Source organism: Tamandua tetradactyla, chromosome 10 (assembly GCF_023851605.1).
Source record: "Tamandua tetradactyla isolate mTamTet1 chromosome 10, mTamTet1.pri, whole genome shotgun sequence".
NCBI lineage: Eukaryota > Metazoa > Chordata > Mammalia > Pilosa > Myrmecophagidae > Tamandua > Tamandua tetradactyla.
The window spans coordinates 31,461,180-31,485,365 of NC_135336.1; the positions used below are offsets into that span (position 1 = coordinate 31,461,180).

A 24,186-nucleotide genomic window follows, 5' to 3' on the forward strand; every position below is an offset into this window, starting at 1 on the left:
TTGCCAAATAATATTCCAGTCTATATTAGTATATGTAGTAAATACCACATACTATTTATCTTTTTCATCGGTTGATGGATATTTGGTTTCTTTCCACTTTTGGGATATTTTGAATAAGACTTCTATGAATATTCATGTACAAGTTTTTATGTAAATTTATATTTTTAATTCTCTCGGATGTATACCTAAGAGTGGAATCCCATGGTTGTATGGTAACTTTATGTTTAACTTTTTGAGGAACTGCCAAAATTGGCTGCACATGTTACGTTCTACCAGAAATTTCTGAGGGTTCCAATTTCTTGATGTCCTTACCAACACTTATTATTATTATTTTTAATTTTCAATTAGAGGCTTCCTAGTGGTTATGAAGTGGTATCTTATTGTGGTTTTGATTTGCATTTCCCTAATAACCTATCAGATTTCCCTATTGAATAGTCTTGGCACCTTTGTCAAAAATCAGTTAGCCATGTATGTTTATTTGTGGACTCTGAATTCTATTCCATTGATCTATATGTCTATCTTTGCACCAGTATTACACTGCATTGATGGCATTGTCTTACAGTAAGTTTTAAAATTGAGAAATGTGAGTCCTCCTACTGTGTTCTTTTTTCAGAATTGTTTTGACTGTTTTAGATCCCTTGCATTTCCATATGAATTTTAGAATCACCTTGTCAATTTTGTGAAGAAATTAGCTGGGTTCTGATAGGGATTTTGTTGAATTTGTAGATCAGTTTATCAGTTATTGCCATCTTAACAATATTAAATCTTCCAATCCATGAACAAGGGATGTTTTTCTCTTTATTCAATTATTCTTTAATTTCTTTCAATGGTGTTTTGTGTTTTTCAGTGTAAAAATATTGCATTTCTTTTGGTACAATTTTCCTAGGTTTTTATTCCTTCTGATGTTATTATAATTGGAAATGTATTCTTAATTTCATTTTTTCCAGTATGCTTTCCAAACTGCTTTTGTATATGATCTTGTATTCTGCAAACTTGTTGCACTTGTTTTATTGACTCTATAGATTTTTGTGAATTCCTTAGGATTTTCTAAATTTAAGATCATGTCATCCGCAAGTAGTGATAGTTTTATTACTTCCTCGCCAATCTGAATATCTTTTTCTCCCTGCATATTTGTCCTGGTTAGAACCTCAAGTACAGTGTTGAATTCCATTGGTGAGAGTTGACATTATTGTCTTTTTCCTGGTCTTAGGGGGAAAGTTTTCAGTCTTCACTATTGAGTATGATGTTACCTGTGGGTTTTTTTTTTTTTTTTACATGGGCAGGCACCGGGAATCAAACCTGGGTCCTCGGGCATGGCAGGCAAGCATTCTTACCTGCTGAGCCACCGTGGCCCGCCCACCTGTGGGTTTTTTATAGATGCTCTTTATCAGTTTGAGACATTTCATTTTTATTCCCAATTTGGTGAGTGTTTTTAATTATGAAAGGAAGTTGGCTTCTGTCACATTTTGTTGTTTCTATTGAGATGACCAGGGGTGGATTTTTTTTGTCCTTTATTCTGTTAATGTGGTGTGTTACATTTAGTGATCATTTAGTTTCTTAAGGTAAAAGGGCAGGTTATTAATTTGAGGTCCTTTTTAATATAGACATTTATAGCCTATAAATTTAATATAGATATTTCAAGCCTATTGAAAGTTTTTGCATCTATATTCATAATAGATATTAGTAAGTAGTTTTCTTTCCTAGTGATGTCTGTGGTTTGTAAAACTTCATAAAATTAGGGGAAGAGTTTCGTCCCTCTTCTATTTTTCTGGAAGGGTTTGTGAGGGAGTGTGTTAATTTTAATTTTTAAAAAAGAAGCATCGATCACTTCTTGGCCTTTTGGCTAAAATCAAGTGTAAAAAGAAACATTTGATAGAGTTACAAAGTGAAATTATCAAGTCCTGGGCTTTGCTTTGTGAAAAATTCTTTGATTACAAATCCCATCTCTTTACTTGTTATAGGCCTACACCAATTTTCTCTTTCTTCTTGAGTCATGTTTAGCAGTTTGTGTCTTTCTAGAAATTTATTCTAGCTTGCTAGCTGCTGGAATGCAACACACCAGAGATGGATTGGCTTTTAATAAAAGGTGGTTTATTTTCATAGTTCTTCAGAAGAAAGGCAGCTAACTTTCAACTGAGGTTCTTTCTTATGTGGGAAGGCACAGGGTGATCTCTGCTGGTCTTCTCTCCAGGCCTCTGGGTTCCAACAGCTTTCCCCAGAGTGATTTCTTTCTGCATCTCCAAAGGTCTGGGCTGAGCTGCGAGTGCTGAGATAAGGTATACTGAGCTGCTGGGGCTTTGCTACATTGAGCTCTCTCATTTAAGCACCAGCCAATTAAATCAAACATCAGTCATTGCAGCAGGCATACCTCCTAGCTGACTGCAGATGTAATGAGCAACAGATGAAGTTCACGTGCCATTGGCTCATGTCCACAGCAACAGAACTAGGTGCCTTCACCTGGCCAAGTTGACACCCGAACCTAACTACCACACCGAGATTATCTAATTTTTTGGCATACAATTGTTCATAATATTTCCGTATAATGCTTTTAATTAGTAATGAGTAACTTTTCCTCTTTCATTCCTGATTTTAGTAATTTGAATTCTCTCTTTTTCTTTGTTACTCTAGCCAATGATTTGCCAGTTTTGTTGATGTTTCGAAGAATCAAATTTTTGGTTTTGTTGATTTTCTCTATTGTTTTTCCATTTGCTATTTCCTTAATTTTCACTCTCACCTTTATTTCTTTTCTTCTGGTTGCTCTGTATTTGACTTGTTCTTCTTTTTTCCCCCTAATAAGGGCAGGTTATTAATTTCAGGTCCTTTTTAATATAGACATTTATAGCTATAAATTTTCCTGTAAGCACTGGTTACACTGCATTGCATAATTTTTAGTGTGTGTGTTTTCATTTAACACAAAGTATTTTCTAATTTCTCTTGAGATGTCTTCTTTGACCCATTGGTTATTTGGGAGTGCATTGTTTGATTTCCACATATTTTTGTGTTTTCCAAATTTCCTTCTGTTGTCATTCTATCTAATGGATAATTTTCAGTTTTTGTTTTGCTGATCTCTTAAAAACAGTTCATTGTAGCCAGGTCCTTTACTTGAAACTCACGCCTGCCTTGATTTCCATGGCTTTTATATTTCCAGCTATTTAAAAATAGCTAGTTGTAGAGGGGTTGTTTTTAAACCTATGATAGACACAGTAGATTGACATACTCAACATTTAATCGAGCCTCGTCCCAGTGTACTGTCCTAAATAGCAGAGACTGGAAAATTAAAAATTGTTTCTCAGGTTCCCTTGATGTTAGGATTCTAGATGTGGTTAAGTTCATTCAGATTCACTCATGTGAAATTTGGACACAGAATTGAATTAAGTGAGAAGGGGCATATTATAAGCATCCATTTATTTATTTTTTATCAGGTGTGTAGTTTCTGTTAGAGCTAATGGTTGCTGTGGGTGACTTCCTAGTCCTAAGACAGCAGTGCCTTCTTGTTTGCTAAGGCTGTGAAACCCTGGAACCAGCAGTTGGGACAGCAGCTTCCTGCTTTTCCAGCTACCTGATTATGTCAGAAAAAGCAGTTCTGGTAGATCGATAGGCCATTTCCACAGTGTGGTCCTGGGATAAAAATGCTTATATTTTATTTCTTCTGAGAATCTTTCCAAAATTGCTAAATAGAAACAGCATTTGTAACCTAGGGAAGAGCTTAGGAAATCGAGGTCTTGCACTGAACATTTTTTCCTTTCTTTTTTATATTAAACTACTACCAGTGGGTTATTTAATAATTCTAAATGGAAACTGTGGAAAAGCAGGTCTAACAGTGACCAGATGTCCTGGGATTTAGAGTGGCGTGCTAAAAGTAGTAATCAATATAAAGCTTTTGGAAACACATAATGCTTGTCATTTCTTATTTTTTTTATAAACTATTTCAAACATATAATAAAGTATATAATTTATTTAGCAATTTCAAATATCTACCACTCATTTTTAAAATGTTAGAATTTGCCGTATTTGCTTGAATCATTTTTTAAAGAAATTAATCATTCTAAAAATAGTTGAAATCCCCTCCTCCTTACATTTCCCTGTCTATTTTTTCTGAAGGGAGCTCTCTTACGGTTGATATTGTATACTTTCAGTCCATATTGTACTATTATATTTTTATTTCATATATTTATATAGACACATATGCATAAATGTATCTGTGAGCAACATGTGAAACATTTTTTTATATTTGAAAGACTTAACATAAATCAAATTTTCCCTCATGCTATGGTTTCCAATCTTTGTACCAGGAGGCCCCAGAGTGCTGCAGTGGATTTGCAGGTGTGCCATGGGAAATTTCAAATTTCAAAGGGAAACATGGAAATAGTCAACATCTGTCAGACACTGGGTGAGCTACTAGCTCGAAGGAGCTCACAGTTTCAACAGTTGATTGTAGTACATTCCTTTTGATGACAGCATGTCTTTATGAAGCTGGTCTTTTGGCACTTGCTATGATAAAAAAAACAAGTACTGCATGAATACAGAACAGGAAAAGAGGTTGGCAATGTTCAATCTCACTCCAAGGTTTGAGATGTCATGTTATAACCAAAGGCACACACATACCAACAATAAGTAATCTAAGCATGGTTATTTATGAATTACATTAAAATAATTTTTTCCTTTCAATTTATGTTGATCCTTTTTTCTATAGCTCCTAAATTTCTGGGACATAAATAGTCATTAAATTATTTAGACCCAACTACACAATAATGGACCTCTTAGGTATTTTTTTAGCTTAGGGTGTTGTGAAAAATTACATATGACATTAAGGGCTCCATGAAAAAAAAAAGAGACTCTAAGGACTCTGTGAACCAAGAAATTTTGGGAACCCTTAAGGTCATTCTGCAACCTAGTTAATTCCACTTAACATTATGCATATTCATATTTATCCATGTTGATACATATGGATCCAGGGAATTTAAACTGCTTTATATACTGTGCACTATTCCTCTCCATTACTGAGCCACAATTTATCCCTATTCTATTGTTGGATATTTAAGTGTTTCTTTTCTTTTCTACCCTTCTTCTTTCCTCTTTTTTTTTTTCCTCGTATAGTCAGTATTGCAGTGACTATTTGTCAATATCTCCTTGTATACCTGTGGGAGGGTATCTGTATTTGAATTGCTGGTTTGGGGGACTTTACAAAGTAATGAGCAATTGGTCTCCAAAGAATTATTTCAATTTACACTTCTACCAGCAATGTCTGGATTGCCCTTTCTCCATATTGTCTCCAACCCTTAATAATGGCCGACTTAAATTTTTGATGAATGAATAGAACTAACAGTATGTCAATTTAACACTTTAATTTTGTTTCTTTGTTTTAATGAGGTTGAGTATCGTTTCATATTCTTATTGGCCAATCAGGTTTTATTTTCTCTGAATTGTTTATTATATTGTTTGCCAGTAGTTTTTCTCCGAGTAGAATGCATATTTTTTTCCTATTGATTTGTTGAAACTTGTTATATAGTGTGAGTATAAAGGCTTCACTAGTTATATGTGTTACACATATCTCCCCTTAACTACTGCATGTCCTTTATCTATATTTAAGGTGTTGTTGAATTTTTTCCCTTTATGTTGAGAATCCTGTCTTTCTAACTTAATCTCTGAATATGGTGTTTCATTTAATGTATTTTTCTGATGTTGAACAATTCTTACATTCCTGGGATAAATTCAACATGGTTATCATGTATTTCTATACATATGCACAAATGCTTGTTGCTTTCTTTGGTTTGCACTGATTTTATTTAGGATTTTTATATCTATGCTCAGGTGAGATCATATACTTTTCCTTTCTCACACTCTAGTTTTGATATGGGAGTTTTGTGTGCCTTATAAAATTAGTCCAGGATATTTATTTTTCTTTCTATATTAGTTTATAAAAGACTAGGTTTATCCTTTCCTTCAAGGCTTGGGAAGACTCACCTATAAAACTATACAAAACAGCTATTTTGTAGGGAGATTTTGTATATCACTTATTAATCATAAATCTATTCACATTTCATATTTCTTATCATATAAATTTTGGTATGTCATACTTTTCTAGGAATATTTTATTTCATTTGAGTTTTTAAAAATTGATTGCCATTTAATTGTTTAGTGTAGGATCTCATAATATTTTACCTTTTCTGTATCTGTAGAGATATATACTCTTCATTCCTGAAATTTCTAATTAGTGCCTCTTTTTTCTTGCTTAATATTCATTGATTAATAATTTCTTGATTAATGTTGGTTTTATTTTTTAGTTGAGTATTGACAATTTCATATGATTTAAACTAATATTTTGTTAGTCTTTTTAAAGAATCAAATTTGGCTTTGTTGTTCCTCTCTATTGCATTTTTATTCTGTCATTAAATTTTCTCTAAATCCTTTTTATTTCCTTCTGCTTAATTTGGATTTATCCTATTATTTTTAAGTTCTTAAGTTAGATCTTTAGCTAACAATTTTAAATCTTTTAAAGATCTAATGAATGCATTTAAGGCCATTCATTTACCCCTAAATTCTACTTTAGCTACAACACACTGGTTTTGAAATGTAATGCCTCTATTCTTTTGAGTTTAAAATATTTCATATTTCCATTATAATTCCTTCTTTGATGCATAGATTTGTTATAAATGTGTTTTTAGTTGCTAAATACATAATGATTTTTAATCTATCTTTTTGTCATCAATTTCTGATTTTATTGCATTGTGGTCAAATAACTTGGTTTATATGGTATTGATTCTTTGGTATTTTTTTTTTTTGGCTTTTAAAAAGGGGAATTTAATAAGTTGCTAGTTTACAGTTCTAAGGTCAAGAAAATGTCCCGATTAAAACAAGTCTATAGAAATGTCCAATCAAAGGCATCCAGGGAAAGATACCTTGGTTCACGAAGGCCGATGATATTCAGGGTTTCTCTCTCATCTGGAAAGGCACATGGCGAACACAGTCACAGTTTCTCTCTCGGCTGGAAGGGCACACATCATCTGCTACTTTCTCTCCTGGCTCCCTGTTTCATGAAGCTCCCCAGGAGGCGTTTGCCTTCTTCACCTCCAAAGGTCACTGGCTTGTGGGCTCTCTGATTCTCATAGTTATGTCGTTCTTCTCTGCTCTCTCTGAATCTCTTTCATTCTCCAAAATGTTTCCTCCTTTATAGGACTTCAGAAACTAATCAAGACACACCCGAATGGGTAGAGACATGTCATCACCTAATCCAGTTTAACAACCACTCCTGATTAAATCACATCTCCAGGGAGATGATTTATTTCCAAATTTCAAACATACAGCATTGACTAGGGATTAGAAGAAATGGCTGCGTTTACAAAATGGGATCAGGATTACAGCATGGCTTCTCCAGGGTACATACATCCTTTCAAACTAGCACAAAAGGGGTATCTTTTTTTTGTTTTTGTTTTTTGTAAGATTAATCATTGAATTAATTGTCACAAATTTACTCTAATGGGCAAAGACCTACAGCTGCCATCACCAACCCCATATTAAGTTTGGTACTTTAAGTAGCTAGGGCCAAATTCCAGTACTTTCCTTCACTCCATGAGCTCCATTTTTTTTTTTTATTAATTAACAAAAAAAAAAGAAATTAACCCAACATTTAGAAATCATTCCATTCTACATATGCAATCAGTAATTCTTAACATCATCACATAGATGCATGATCATCATTTCTTAGTACATTTGCATCGGTTTAGAAGAACTAGCAACACAACAGAAAAAGATATAGAATGTTAATATAGAGAAAAAAAATAAAAGTAATAATAATAGTGAAAAAAAAAAAAAGACAAACAAACAACCAGACAGACAAAAAAAAAAAAAACCTATAGCTCAGATTCTTTGGTATTTGTTAAGACCGCCCTTTTGATCAATAATTGGCCAATTTTGTAGATATTATGCATTAGTTAGGAAAGAAAGTGCATTATCTCTTTGAAGGGAAAAGGTTTTATGCATCAGTTCAAGATTATTGATTATATTGTTTAAATCTTCTGTATCTTTATTAATTATTATTATTATTATTATTTTTGCTGCTTGATTTCTCTTCTGTTCATGACTTACTCCACCTTGGCTAAGGTTCTGCTCAAATTTCACCTTTTGAGAGAGCCTTTCTATAAATATTCTATCTAAATAGCTGCTTCTCTATCTCTCCACTTTCTTTTCTCTTATCCTGCATTTTTCTTGGTTCATTTATTAGATGTGGACATCATATTTTACAATTTATTTCTTTATTGTCTCCTAACTAGAATATAAACTTCCTGAATATAGGAATAATGTTTTATTCACTACTGTATCTTCCTGTCCTAAAACAATATCCCCCAAATAGGCATTCAATAATTGTTTTTTGATTGAATAGAAAAAGGAACATCAGTTTCTAATATTATGGTGAACTTATCTTTAGCTGGAAAAGGTTGCTTGCTGCGGGATTTCTTTAAGTCCTTCCAAAGTGAGTATAGGATAGCATTTCTTTCTATCCCATGTTCCAAGATCTCTGTCCATATGGAAATCCTGACCGTTTTATATTAATGTTTTACCTTGGATTACCTATACCAAACAGATAGTGTGAATTCTGACTCTTAAAATGCCCATGGCATATAACTGGATTTCATATTTTTCATGTGACTTTTTTTTTCCAGCCAGAGCCCTAAGTGGACATAAAGTTTTCCTGCTGTTTTCTCTATGTTAGCTTCTAGACTTTTTTCTAGTCCTAATCTTATGGGTGGGGTATCCATTAGTAAGCATGACTTTCACTTGCAGTACACTCTTTTCATTGGCTTCAGGCCTTGTCTGTTGTCCCCAAGTCTGTGTTTAATACTTTACCCAGTATCTCAAATATCTATGTATATTTGGACATGGATGCCTCAGGGGGCCAGCAATGGCTCTAGCTTTAAGTTCTCCTTTTCTGGCATCCAGAGATTTCATTTTCTAATCTTTCTAACATGCTTACATTTCTAGTTAGTAAAACTGACTGAATATCTGTATTTGAAGTGAAACAGACATACAGCTACACCAGATAAATCTGCCATACTTACTGGCATTAACTTTTCATAGTAGCCTGTCTTTGCTGAGAGTAGTTTTTTTAGGATCTTTATGTTAATCTTTGTTAAAGTTGTTTATAGCATGGTAATCCTAACATTAAGAGATGATGCAGTGTGTATATTAACGTATCTACTGTTTATTTGGATCATTTTGTCCTAACTCTTCAGTGGTTACTACTGCACTGTCATGTAAATAATCCTCTGTGATTTTAAGGGAACATCCTTTAAAAGTTAACAGTCAGTATCATGCAGTGTGTATGTATGTCTGAGTGTGGAGAGAGAAAACGAGGACTTGAACACTGGGTGGGGAAAGATGGTACAAGGAGAAAAGAGTTTAAGAGGGAGGGTGAGACAGGGAGGGGGTGAGGAGTGGGAATGATTGCATTGATAAGACAGCCATAGACTGGACAAATCATTGGCCAGTTGGGTGTGATTCTTTTCAGTGAGTCGGATGAACTGTCCTAGAGGCAGATAAATTCTTCTAATTCCAATCTTCCCTACCCTTTAACTCGTTGGACTTAACTGCTTTCACATGTAGCTAAACCGGTGTTTTTAGCTTGGCTGATACCTGAGTGAACTTGAGAGGTTTGCACTTACACTCAATTTTTGGCACTTTATGATTTGTGCTGTACTCTTTCCTACAGGGGAAAATTGATCCCTCTGAGTACATAGTAAGTGACTGTCAGCTTGATTGTGTGTGAAATCTCCCATTCCATCATGTGATATTATTGGGAACACAGGATCAGCAAACTGAGTTCTTTTGATACTGTTTTTCTTCAACATGCTGAATTCATAGCAGGAGCATAAGTAATAAAGCTATTCAAATCTTACAAGTGAGATGAACACTTCATCATCTTTTGCAAATATTGCAACCTTTTATGATTCTCTTTATCAGGAAAAAGAGAATCTTTCCAATTTTTTAAATGAATCAATTACTTTATTGAGCTTTTGAAAATGCTATTTTTCTGATAGACTCAACAATCGTACCCCTATTGTGTAACTTAGTGGAATGCTTTCTGCATTCACTGTACCTGGTAGGTCGAGCATTTTATGATCCCAGAAAGCCTCATCTTTGTTTTGTACAGACAATTACCTAAATGTTCCCATTATTTAGAATGGCTATTTTAACCATCTCAAAGTTTACTTTTACTAGAATTCTCAAGTGTTTTCATTTATTGAATATTGTATCCAAACTGAAGCAGCTTTTATATTATTATCTAACATCTTACTTTATTTATTTTCTCAATTTATTTCAATGTCACATCTGTATGACATATTGATATAACTGAATGGTAGACTTTGTATTTAGGTGTTACAGTGTTAGCATTTTTACAAAACCCTAGTTAAAGCTGAATATATATATTTTGACATCATAGGCCCTAGAGATTTATGTAGCCAGAGCAGAGAATGTAGAATTGGATTTCAGCAATATAAAGTACAATTTATTGGTTATCGCAAACTGAAGAACTGATAACTTAATGAAGGCTGATTGGCAGTAAAATACATTGCAGTGACTCTAAGATGCAGAATAGAAAATCGTTGTTACTAATTAGTAAATAACTTATTTCTTGATGATACAGATAAATGTACTTCATTAATTGTTTAGCTATTTTGCTGGTGAAATACAATTTTGTGAAACATGGAGTGAGTTAAAATACCTTTTAAAAATGGCTGTCGACCAGAAACAGGTAAAGGAGTCTTTAGTAGTTTGGATATAAGAAGGCATATTTTAATTGGAAAATTTAGAAGACATAAAAGATTTTGAGGGAGAAAAATACTTAAAATAAATATAGTGCAAATGTAACTTGAAATGGCCTTACAGTAAATCTGAAAACATTCTCAATAAAAGACTGGAGGAAAAATTAGTAAACATCTTGAAGACAAAGGAATCATGAGCAATGAACAAGATCAGTTTATTACAAACAAATCATGTCTGGAAAAATGAGTAGGTATTTAAAATAGAATTGCAGAATTAGCAGGGATAAAAGGAATATACTTTTTGAACTTCAACCAAGTGCTTGTTGTAGCTTTTCAAAAATAATTTTTAAATTAAGACAGAAATAATATGATAGATTGGATATTGAAGGAAAACCAATGAGTCAACTGTAAGGCCAAAATGTAACACTGAAAATGCCCCCAAATTGATTGTGGGATTAGTTTGCAATTGACAAGTGATGACTTAGGGGGTTTGGGACCCAATAATCTCCATCAACCTCTGACCTAGTTATACAATTCATGTAAAAGCAGTGTGCATATGCAAATATAACTTCTAATACAAGTTATCTTAACAACATTTCTAATCAAATTTTGTTGCTAAGCCCCTCCTGTCTAGAAATTCAGGAGCTTTCTCTGATGGATTTAGATCGGGGTCAGCAAATCTGGCCCCCTATCTGATTATTTAAATAATGCCTTACTGGAATACAGCTATGCTCATTTGTTTTTGTATTTATTGCCTGTGGCTATTTTCATGCTGAAATAGCAGAGTTGAATCATTTAGACAGAGACCATATGACCTGCAAACCCTAAAATTTTTGTTATTTGGTCCTTTACAGAAAATATTTGCACATCCCTTGTTTAGATGAATAATTTTTTACAATTAGAAATATTACATTGTTGTCAAGTATATGCATAGTAGACTATTTGTTCCCTCATGAAGGAAGTAGTTATTAAACTTAGAGTTTAGTCTTGCCCTGAATATTTCATGATTCATGGGAGCTGACCCATGCATTCTGACAGTTAAGGTTAGTAAAGGTCAATAGGTGTCAAAAAATATAAGCAGCAAAGTAAATATAAAGGCAATAAAGGATATCCAAAATGAGACTTGGGTCACCTTCACTGCTTTTATTTAGTTCCATTCAACCGTCCTTCTTGGCATCATAACAGTAGACACTGATATATCAATAAGTGTCGTGCCACAGCTGAGAGAAACAAACAATTTTGATAGTCTTAAGTACCAAATTATTTTAGGTCTAATTCTGTTCAATCTTTTTTTTTTTTTTAGGATGCTTTCAAAATAAATGTTATCAACTTGACTTATGTTAGGGGCCAAACATCCCTTAGGCTGGGACTTAACTGAAAAAAAAATGCCATCATGCACAAAATGGATGTTTTGTAAATATTTATGACTTGAATATTGATTTCCTAATGACTTTTATTCATTCATCAGGTGTTTGAGTGCTTATGTGCCAGGCGGGTGATTTGATGATGCCTGGGGGTGGGTGATTTGTCAGTGAACAAGACAGATAGAGTCAGTAATAGTAATGTGGGGAGATAGACAACGATGCATATATAAGTAAATAAATAATAGTGATAACATGTGAAGAAAATAAAAATGGATAGTGGGATAAAGAGTCAGAAAGGGTGGATAGTTGAACAAAAAGTAACTTAGTTCAAAATGGTGAGGTGGTTCCATGTGAGCTGAAAATTGAAGGATGAGAAAGGGAAGCAACCATGCAAAGATATGGAAGAGCAAGTTTAAGACTCTTGAACAAATGTGGCCTGATACAGGAATAGAAAGAATATCAGGGAAACCAGATTCTAATAAAAGTATGTGTGTGTGTGTATTTAGGATCCTCCATGTTCTGTGAACATGTAAGAGTGTTAGTGAAAACAGGGCATACAATTAGCTTTAAACATGTTTTCTTGGTTATTAAAATAATCAATATCATTCTAAACAGAAATGTAGGTTTCTGAGCTAAAATGAGTAGGTTTAATTGATTACATCTCAATCATTACATCAAGGAGAACAAAGCTGTGCTTAGATCCTGTTGATTCTGTTTCTTAAGAACCCCACTTCTGTTACCAAGATGCATTAGTTAGGGTTCTCTAGAGAAACAGATCAACAGGGAACTCTCACAAATATAAAATTTAGAAAAGTGTCTTACATGACCATGGGAATGCAGTGTCCAAAATCCACAGGGCAGGCTGTGAAGCCAACGATTCCAATGGAAGTTCTGGATGAACTCCACAGGAGAGACTCACCAGCCGAAGCAGGAGGAGAGCCTGTCTCTTCTGAATTCTCCTTAAAGGGCTTCCAGTGATTACATTAAGCATCACTGATTGCAGAAGACACTCCCCTTTGGCTGATTACAAATGGAATCAGCTGACATGATCATGATTTAATTCTATGAAATGTCCTCTATTGCAACTGACAGGCCAGCACTTGCCCAACCAGACAAACAGATACTACCACTTGGCCAAGTTGACACATGAAACTGACCATGACAGATACCCAGATAGGAATAAGAGAAGATGGCGATAGGGGAAAACATTGAGATAGTGAGAGTTTTGGAGAAGTTGGGAATTAGCACTTGGTTCTTTGGTTCTACGACCAAGGAGAAACTTACTCAGAATGTCAGTCTGCCTGAGTCTGGACAGCTACCATACATTCTGACAGCGCACAGCCTTCTACAACAGAGAACAGTGAGTGAGCAGAGGCACTTAAGAGAGCTGTGCCTTGTAGGAGGATGACCTGAAGAAGGATTTAAAAAAATGATATAGATTTTTGTATATTTGATTTTTAACAAGAAGTAGATCAGAACTGGGAATGTGCCAGAATAAGTGACTGCATAGAGACATCTCAAATTCTATGATCTTCATGAATACCAACCTCACAGAGAAAAAACAGGTTGTAGGTTGACAAAGTGGATTGTGAATTTTGCAGGTGGTATGTTGAAATTAAAATGTCAGGAAATGGAAGGAGCGTTTTCCATCAATACACTTTTTGGAAGAAGAATGAAAAAGGCAAATCAGAGAGTAAAATTGGTTTTGCATAAGAAGGACAATAGGGAGAATAACAGGGGAAAGGAAATAGTCACTGGAAAAAAAATGTATGCAGAAATGGCAATTGAACCACTTGTGGAAAACATGAAGATTATGCAAAGAGACACACTTGATTTTGGAAGCTAGAGAGTAAGAGGTCTATAATATCAATATGGGAAAATACTCAGTATTTAAAACTCATATTTGAAAAGTCAATTAAATTCAACAAATTACTTAAAATTAAAATTCTGTTAGTCATAATATACCTAGTCTGAAATTTAACTGCCAATCTATTTTAGATAGTAAGATAGGGAAAAATCTATGCCTTAATTGAAAGGATGAAGCTTTCATGTTACTCTAAGGCCAAGAATTACCCTGACACAAACTTCTTGCCAGTTTCAATTTGCTTGGATCAAGTGTTGGTCAAGTGCTTTGATCAGGTACACACATGATAGTTTCACTACTAGTTTTCATCAGCATTTTCCACCTTGACCATGTCCCTGAAATCTAGTGACAAGAACAACCTTGAGTTAGTGTGATGCCCTGATATATCCCAGAGTAATTTGGGCAGTGAATAAAAAATTATTTGCAAAGTCCCTTGAGGGACTGGGAAGAAAGGAGGAAATATTCACAAACTACAATTCTAAGGCCATGAAAACGTTCAAGTTAAGGCATCAATAAGAGGATACCTTCACTTAAGAAAGGCCAAACAAGTCCGAGGTTCCTCTGTCACTTGGGAAGATACATGGCAACATCTGCTGTCCTTCTCTCTGGGCTTCTGGGTTCAAATGGCTCTGCATCTCTAAGCATCTGTGTCTTAGCTTTCTCCAAAATGTTGTCTTCTTAAAGGACTCCAGTAAGCTAATTGAGACCCACCTTGGATGGGCAGTGTCACATCTCCATGGAAATAATCTAATTGAAATAATCTAAAAAGTCCCACTCATAATTGGGTGGGCCACATGTCCATGGAAACAGCCTAATCAAAAGATCCCTTCCACAATAAGTCTGCACCCCGAAGATTGGATTAACATACCATAGCTTTTCTGGGTTGCATAAAATTTCAAACAAGCATGCTGCCCCTGTGGAATTCTTAAAATTTCACATATTCATGTATTCTACAAACAGTATAATCGGTTCCAGGCTCTTTGCTAAGCCGTGCAGGAGATTCAAAGGTGGAAAAACACAATATCTACCTTCATGAGGCTTAAAATAGAGAAAGGGATTTGAAACATATAAAAATAATGATTATTTATAATGGAAAGATAAATCGAGACTGTGTTACCGGACAAAGGCCATGGATTCTTTGGCCCAATGCATTCAATAACCAATTCCTGAGACACTGGAGAAGAGAAAGAATTTATTACTGGGTGTGTGTAGGAGAGCAGATGGCCTAGCAGCCCAAAATCTGCCTCCCTGAGTTTAGGGGGGTTCAAGGTTTCAAAGGATTTTAGCAAGGGGGGATGAGGTAATTTTGAATAGCAAGTTCAAAGCAGAAAAGGAGGCAGTGTTATTATTATCATTTCAATAGGAGAACATAAGTTGAAAGAAGGAGAGGCAGAGCTATCACTTCAATACTAAAGGTATAAGCCGAAAAGAAGAAAGACAAGTTAGCTTTCACTAGCAGAATCTAGCTGATATGATTTACAAATGTCAAGGGCTGAAGCTAATTAATGGTTGTCTTCAAATTCTTCATTAACCATTAGGGCTTCTGCCCTACAAGAAAATGACCAGATAAAGGGACTAACAGCTCTTACTGACACAAATGCGCAAGATAAGGGTTTTTACAATAATTTCAGATATCAGGGCAGCTGAATTATAGTTAGGGATTTCAGGTATTGACCTTTGTCTACTCTAATATACCAGAAAGCAAAAATAGTATGATTCAGTAATCAAAATTATTCTTTAAATCCTAATTTCTCGGTTACAAATTGGACTTTAGAACCCTATGCAGTGAAAAGAACATGTAAATACTGGAAATAAAGACAACTAATGCTTGTACCTCCTTAAAAAAAAAAAAAGAACAACCTTGAGCAGTGATGCTGTTCAGTTCCTAAATCATATACCAAATTCCTAAGTGCTCTGATATATGATAGCTTTAATTTCTCATATTGGCATTTCTCAAATTGAAGTTACTTCTTGTTCATTCTAAATTTAAAGTAATTAAGAGAGTGGGCAAGAGTCCCCTGTGCTAAATTTGGTACAAAAGACATAATAGAGGTATTTGTTGAGGGGTTAGGAAAACCTGATATATGTTTGAAAATATTTTAGCTCCATGAATACTGCTGAACACATTTTAGGTCCTAATAAATATTTACTGAATCAATATATATTAGTTAAAAATCTTATCTGATTGAATTGGAGCATGAAATTTCTGCATTATTCTGAGTAAGGCTGAATAAGAATGATGGAACCAGATTATAGAGGACTTTGGAAACCAAGCACACAGGATTTGATATTGCAAGTGTTTGGGAATTATAATAGGGAATGAAGTAATTACTAGAATGATTTCCAAATATTTGTAACATTATGGTGGATAGGATGACTTAGGGACAGAAAAGCTGAAACTGATGCTGTATTCCAGACATACTTTCCATTTTAACCAGGTTCCCATTACCAATCTGTCTTGGCTGCACAGGAATCAATTACTAATAAAAGCCTCTGGTTCTAATGTAGAGAAATGGCCTGAGTTATCAGGTTCCTTCTTGTTATCTTGTCTTGCATCTGTATTCCTATTTCTATCTAGAAATAGATGCTATTGTGTATCTGCACCATACCTTCATTTCCTGTATATCTGATCTGTAACCATTTTTTCAGGACTGTAGACATTTTGCCTTTCAGCTTTATGTTTCACTGGTAGCCATTTCCTTGCATGTATATGTAGGAAATAAGTCAATAAAAATTAAGTGGAACAATTTTAACTAAACTCCTTTTTACACAGACTGTAAAGTTGGGAAATTTTGTTTTGTTATCAGCCTTTGCTCTTCATGGACTACTGAAAATATAAAGGTTAGTACACTAAAAGCAAATCCTTTGATTCAAATTGGTTGCTATCTCTGGGAACGCTCAATCTGTCAGTGAAAGGGATACGCCAAGAACATTTTCATGTTGCTATGACTTTGGCCACTGAAGCAACTTGCCTATCCTCACTAAATATGTATTTTACTTTAATATTTTATTTTATGGAAACTAAGTCTAGAAAATAAAATATCATACAGTCTGATTTGTACTTCTCTTCTAACCAATCAGGAATAGCAGACATTTCCACCTTTGGGAACTACTATTATTATAATAATATGGACAATTTATAGTGTTGTCCTGGTTGGCTTGAGAATGCACAATCATTCAATTTTTCTATCTCATCAGACACATTTCCAAAAAGGAATTTAGGGGTCACCTTTTATTCAGGGTTCCACATTTACTGAGCTAGTGCTGTCTCATTTTTTCATCTGGGCCATTTGACTCTGGGAAATTTACAATGATCTATTATTACCAGTTGCATAAGGGTGATACCAGTTTCTTCAGCAACTTAACAACAACTTCCTAAGTGGATTATTCCTGGCAAAACATCATGAATACCTTTTGCATGATAGTGAAGGAGTGCACTTGCATTAAATGTAAAACCACCTGAAAAGCCCATTAGCTCATGAAGATTGAAGCCAACAGTGTAATAGGGTGTGTACGCGCAGAGACTCTTAAGGCATATAGACTGCATGTGGATCCTGGTGCTGTGCCTCAGTTTACACATGAACAAAATGGAGATAATGACAGGACCCACCTTCTAGAATTTTTGTGAGGTTTGAATAAGTTAATACACAGAAAAGCACTTAGAACCCGAAATAGGGTATGCGTATGTAAGAGTTTGCTACTATCTACTGATCTTTAGAATAAAGGTGAAAATTAAGTAGCTTTCTCTCTGACCCTACCTCCTCTGAGTTAAAAAATATGAGAAGAAAATTGTTACCACTTCTGGAATGTGGAATGATTTGAAAGGAGCACTTTAAAAAAAAGAAAAAAGCTCGCAACACTGGTAATGCAACTGTCCTAAAACGAGACATACTTAACCTTTAACCAAGACTAAATTAACCAGAATTGTTTTTACACTCCCCTTTAGAAAAAAGGAGACAAATCATAAGAAAATAGCTCATTATTAGGGTGTCTTCAAAAAGAAACTTCAAACATCCTTTTTATGTCCTGAGGTTACTGTATAGTGAATAGAATTTCTTAAATTTATTTAGAATTCCGTAAAATGAGAAGGCAAGAAATCTTATTTGGGTCCCTGCACCCCTGAAAATTTTATACAAAATGTTGTGAGCATGTTCACTTTTCTAGAGAAAAAGATCCTGATTTTTACCATGTGCTCTAAGGGGCTTATGACACCCCCAAAAGGTTAAAAATCATCTCTAAAGTAATATAATTTTTCATCTTTAATGAAAGATAAAATTATGTTTATAATATCTATTTACTCAGGCAGGAAAATCTATTAGTATGTCTTAAATTTGTAGTAAAAAGGATCAAAACAAAAACTTTTTCCCCCCTAATGAACCCGTCCCTAGCTCACTAGAAAATTTAATTGACTGGCATCCCAGGTAATCAATGTTTACTGTGCCAAACAACAAACATTAGCCAAGCTGGTGTCTCATCTGGAAAAAATGATGATTTTGTCTACTGTTCACTCTCTTTTTTTTCCTTCTAGTTTTAGCATTATTGACATTTCCTATAGCTTCATTATTGTAGTTTTAAGATATGCTTAGGAATAACAGTATTCTCTAAATGCTTATTTCAAAACCATTATTGTGTCAATATCATTAATGTTATTTAGTACAGAATATTTCTATTCATTCTGTCCAGATGTATTGGGGAATGAAGTATCTGAAAGAGGAAAGGGAAAGTTGGAAAAAAAGAATTTTATTGACTTTTAAAATCTTAAAAATGGGTTATACCTCTTAAGCACTGTGCAATGCCTAAATTCACATTTACTCTGGTGCTTTTTAATTGCTTCTGTTAAAATAGCTTAATAGAATATTTTTAAATAATTGTTTTATGATCCTTTTAGAAAGGACATACATTTCAAGCTCAAAAACTTAAAAGTTTTAGTTCATGGAGATTAAGTAAATAATTCAGAAATGCATTCTGTTTACCTGTTAATAATTAAGCAGGTTAGACTGTGTACTTTTATAGTCATTGCATTTTAATTTATTTATTTGCTGGTGTGTTGGTTTTTAAGAATTTATTTAGTGCATTCTGCTATTGGGAAATAAGGATAAACAGAGTGAATCTGTATGTAATAAAGGAAGGACTTGGGTTACTTTTAAAGAGACAAGTGAGAAAAATTTTTAATTGGTTGGATTTTAGGGTTAAAGCAGTACTTAGCATATTGTATTTCTGAACTTTCCCCCTCTGTTTGGAAGAGAAACTAGAATGCCTAATAGCATGTGTAATTGAGTCAAGTGAATGGCCTTTTGTTGTTGCCCTCGAGCTCCTAAATCAGTAGAATTTGATTTGATTTTAGATGGTTATAGTGTGAGGTTTAGCAGGCTGCTATTCTGAAGGACACTAAGAAAACTCTACCATAGAAATTATCAGATATCTCTGATATTTTGAAAACTCTAATACTTTCTAAAGTCAGAATGAACAACTTCCATAAGAAGAAACATTATGGATGTACTAGAACTAAGTTAACCTTTTTCAGTCTTAGAGGAAATGCATCTGGTCTTCTTGAGCATATAAATGTATAGGTTCCTTTGGTTGTTCTTTGAGGATTATAAATTGGTTTTCATTTGCCATTTTTGATAGGCTACAACCAAAGCTCATACTTCCCTTTTTTTATTTATTGAAGTAGAATTGTATTTTATGATTATTGATAGAGAATGGACTTTAGCAGTTTGTGGTAGTTAGGTTCAGGTGTCAACTTGGCCAGGTGTAGGTGCCTAGTTCTGTTGCTGTGGACATGAGGCAATGGCATGTGAACCGCATCTATTGGTGATTCTATCTACATTCAGCTAGGAGGCGTGTCTTCTGCAATGAATGATATTTGATCTAATTGGCTGGAAGCTTAAATGAGAGAGCTCAACATAGCACAGCCCAAGCAGCTCAATATACCTCATCTCAGCACTTGTAGCTCAGCCCAGGCCTTTGGAGATGCAAAAAGGAGTCACCCCAGGGAGAATTGTTGGAACACAGAGGCCTGGAGAGAAGGCCAGCAGAGATCACCCTGAGCCTTCCCATGTGAAAAAGAACCTCAATTGAAAGTTTGCTGACTTTCCTCTGAAGAACTATACATTTTAACTAAATAAATCCCCTTTTATTAAAAGCCAGTCTATCTCTGGTGTGTTGTGTTCTGGCAGCTTTTGTAGACTAGAACAGATTTGGTACCAGAGAAGTGGGGTGCTGCTGCAGTTTGCAAATACCAGACATGTTGAACCAGTTTTTTCGATGGATAAGGGAAAGATTTTGGAGGAACTATGAAGAGAACGATGGGGAAGTCCTGGAGTGCTTGAAGAAACTGTTGGTGTAACGAAGCCGCTGCCAATCTGGACAAAAGGGGACCAAAAGGGACAAATTGGAGTTTGCAGAATGAGAACCATGGAAACTTGGGTCTGAAGCCAGGGAGCCTCAGGCCAGGAAAGTGGATCCACCCATATACATGGAGAGGGTGAGTTTCCCACCTCGTGGCAGTGGAAGAGTTGTACCGCCTCAGGCCTTGGAGAAGGTATAGCACTCTCCTTGGGGACTGGGGAGACTCTGGCTGCCACCACATGGAGGGGTTGAGCATGTGTCCTGGAAATGGCAGAGAGCCAAGGTGTGGCCCCAAAGCTTGGAGAGGATGGAGCTGAGGAAATGGTGGTCTCCTCAATGTCCCCCAAGGTTGATTCAGAAAGAGGTGGGCCACTGCAAAGATCCTTGGAAAGGGTAGGACTGCCACTTTCTAGAACCAAAGGATATATGACTTTCAGACTTTGAAATCCAATAGAGTTTGCCCTGCAGGTTTTCAGAACTGTTTGAGTCTCGTGACTCCTGTGTTTCTTCCAATTTTTCTCCCTGTGGAAATGAAAGCATGTATCCTGTGACTGACCCTCCTTTGCATATTGGCACCAGATAAGCTTGTTTTAAGATTCATAGGGCCACAGCCGAAAGAGAATTTTTGTCACTTTAATATCATTTAAGGTGATGTGTATAATTGCCAAGTTGACAAGGGGTGGACATGTGGTAGTTAGGTTCAGGTGTCAACTTGGCCAGGTGAAGGTGCCTAGTTCTACTGCTGTGGACATGAGCCAATGGCATGTGAACCTCATCTGTTGCTGATTACATCTACAGTCAGCTAGGAGGCATGCCTGCTGCAATGAATGATGTTTGATTTAATTGGCTGGAAGTTTAAATGAGCGAGCTCAATGTAGCACAGCCCAAGCAGCTCAGCACATCACATCTCGGCACTCACAGTTCAGCTCAGGCCTTTGGAGATGCAGAAAGAAATCACCACAGGGAAAGTTGTTGGAACCCAGAGGCCTGGAGGGAAGGCCAGCAGAGATCGCCCTGTGCCTTCCCATGTAAGAAAGAACCTCAGTTGAAAGTTAACTGCCTTTGCTCTGAAGAACTATACATTTTTAAACTAAATACATCCCCTTTTATTAAAAGCCAATCCATCTCTGGTGTGTGTTGCATTCTGGCAGCTTTGGTAGACTAGAAGACAGTTCTATTCATCTTGTCCTAAAATTGAGAATGTACCATATAAAATGATTCCACTTAAAATAAACTAGCTAGAAGAGTCACAGTCATCATGTAACTCATTAAGGGTTAAAAAGCATTTCTTTTGCAGAAATGGACAGCATAATAGTTTAGCTGATATAGTCATTTGCTTATTTTAAAATTTTATTTGAAATTTATAATCTTACTTCCAAAACTAATTTGGAACAGCTACATCTGTTCTCATGACATATTATGCTTATTTCTCTATAGTGGCCCTGTCATTGAAATGTATGCATATTTTATTTGGTTTTACTTTTCTTTGAAAATTTAAGGATGTGATCAGTAAAATGTAGGCTACTAAAAATCTAATACATACCATTATGGGTGGCTGCTGTTTTGTTACAAGTCCAATTTTTTCTTTCATTTTATTTGTTGTTGTTCTCTTTCCTCCCTTACTCATTCTTTCTTCTTTCTTTCTTTACTTCCTTTTTTATTTATGCAGTTAACTGAAGACATTCACTAAAAATATGGACAGATAACTTTTTCAAAAGGTTTTCTTAACAGTTCAGGTAATCTATTAAATTATCTAATTTCTTTTTCTGAAACACAAACTAGTGCCTTCTTTTAGCCTTTTTTAAATTTTGTAAAAATAATTTGTCTTTATTGTAGAAATTTGGGAAACAATCCTAACAAAGAAGAAATTCTAACATAATCTTAACAGCTGAGCTAAGTACTAAGTGTAACTTAATATAGTTCCCTAACAACCCCACATGTACTTTTTCTAATATACACACACATTTAGATATTCAAACATCTAAAAATTGTGCATAGTCTTATATGTTTATAAAACAAAATATTTTAAAAATCGGTACCTTATTCTTGATACATTGTAAAGTTTTACTTGCCACTTTTAATGGAAATGTCGTATTATATCACATAATTTATTTACCCAGTTTACTATTGTGAAATATTTAGGTTATTTTCATTGATATTTCTTTCATTGCTATTGCAGATAATTATCTGAACTCCAAGGTGGGGAAGGCCTTATTAGGCACATAAACAGATTTGTTAGGTAAATAAATAGAAGTATATGAGTTAAGCATAAGGATTTATGAATTTGGCTACTTAAAAATAAAGTTTATTTTTTTCCCATATAATTAGCCTGTAATCTCAACCCCATTTGTGGAAATGCTACCTGTACTATATACCCCATACCGAAGTCCCTCTGATCTGCTCTACTGATCTCTCTTGTAATGGCAATATTTCAATTTTTGGTAAAACCTATCCTTTTCTTGATCCCTTTGCTGCAGGGTAGCAACTTATGATATTTTTTCTGTTGAAATTTATTTTGTAAAGTTGCCAATCTCCTGTGATTTTTTTTTGTATGTGTTTTATTTGAGCTAACTTAAAAGCAAAGAACTGATAAAAGTAGATTTCATGCAATTCAGTTCAAGAGAGATTTATTAAATGTTTGCAATATTCTGGGCCCTCTACTCACATTAGGAATACATAAGCTGCTCTACTTTTATAGCAGAGTTCTTTTAGTAGGAAAAATGTATTTGATGGAGGCGACATAGCATGCAAATGGTCAAAATAGTGACCTAATATTGATAACTTCTTTTTTCCAATTCTTTCTTTTTCTTTTGTTATCCACGACTAATATTGGCCCTAGACATTATGTGTTTTCTTTCCTGTTTTCTTCTTTTATTCAGAAAATGTTATGTGACATTTATTTAGCAAGATTAGATTAACTTTGGCATATAAAACATGGTGACTTTTTCATATTCATATAGTCTGTTTACTTTTTCTAATTAATGAACTGATAATTGTGTCTTCCTATTTTCAGATCTGCAAATGTTTATTGAGTTCATGCTAGGCACTATTTAAAGAGCTGTAGGAAAGATAAAAATCAATGCCTTTGGCAAGTTTATATTCTAGTGGGGGATTTACAAAATTATTATGTAAAACTTATAATTTACAAAAATAGTAATAAAGCAATTGTTATGAACTGCAATTTGCTGTGTGCTATCCACTGTACTAATCAACGTTATACGTGTTATTTAATCTTCACAACAACCCAACTTGACTCTCTCCTTCACTTCATTCAGGTTCCTGCCTGTCACCTCTTCTGAGACGTTTCCCTGTCCAAATCTATGTAAAACATCGGCGCATGTGACTCCCAGTGACTTTACCTTGTTTTGTTTATCCTCATAGTATTAATTATGTGACATTATAAGTCTTATAATTTATTTGCTTATTGTTTGTCTCCCCTGCTAGAATAAATATTGAATGGAAGAATGAACAGGGATTTGTTCGAGGCTGGTGTTAACGGTGGTAAAGTTTGATAATATATTTTAACTTCTTTAAGCTTAAATTTCTTTACCTATAAATAGATATAAACTTAGTGCCTTTTTCAAAGATTCAGCAGGCTGTTCACTCTTTAATTCAATAATTATTCATTGATCTCCTACTATGTCAGGCATTAATCATAGAAATGGGACACAATCCTTAGCACTTACAGTCTAGCAAAAGAAACAGATAATAAATAATTACTTTTATAATTTCTCATGTAATGGCCAAATTAGTTTTTTCAAAGCTATCCTTCTTCACCTTGCCCCCCCATTTAAAAATATAATCTGTTTATACATAATTAATGATTCTGATCTTACCCCTCCTAAAC

The 24,186-nt window shown here is 34.7% G+C and overlaps 1 protein-coding gene across 27 annotated transcripts in view; it reads left to right on the top strand.

Moving 5' to 3' along the window:
* ZBTB20 (zinc finger and BTB domain containing 20) overlaps positions 1 to 24,186 on the top strand; it is an 893,822-nt gene that overhangs the window by 153,193 nt on the left and 716,443 nt on the right. Inside the window, exons 1-2 of one of the 27 annotated variants that reach the window (XM_077118287.1) lie at positions 22,009 to 22,075; positions 23,784 to 23,840. The exons of 24 other annotated variants lie outside the window; for them this stretch is intronic. The gene's annotated coding sequence lies outside the window, so the exon portion shown is untranslated. Of the gene's footprint in view, positions 1 to 22,008; positions 22,076 to 23,783; positions 23,841 to 24,186 lie in introns of those variants that run through there. 2 more of the 27 variants (XM_077118288.1, XM_077118273.1) reach the window with 2 other exon arrangements.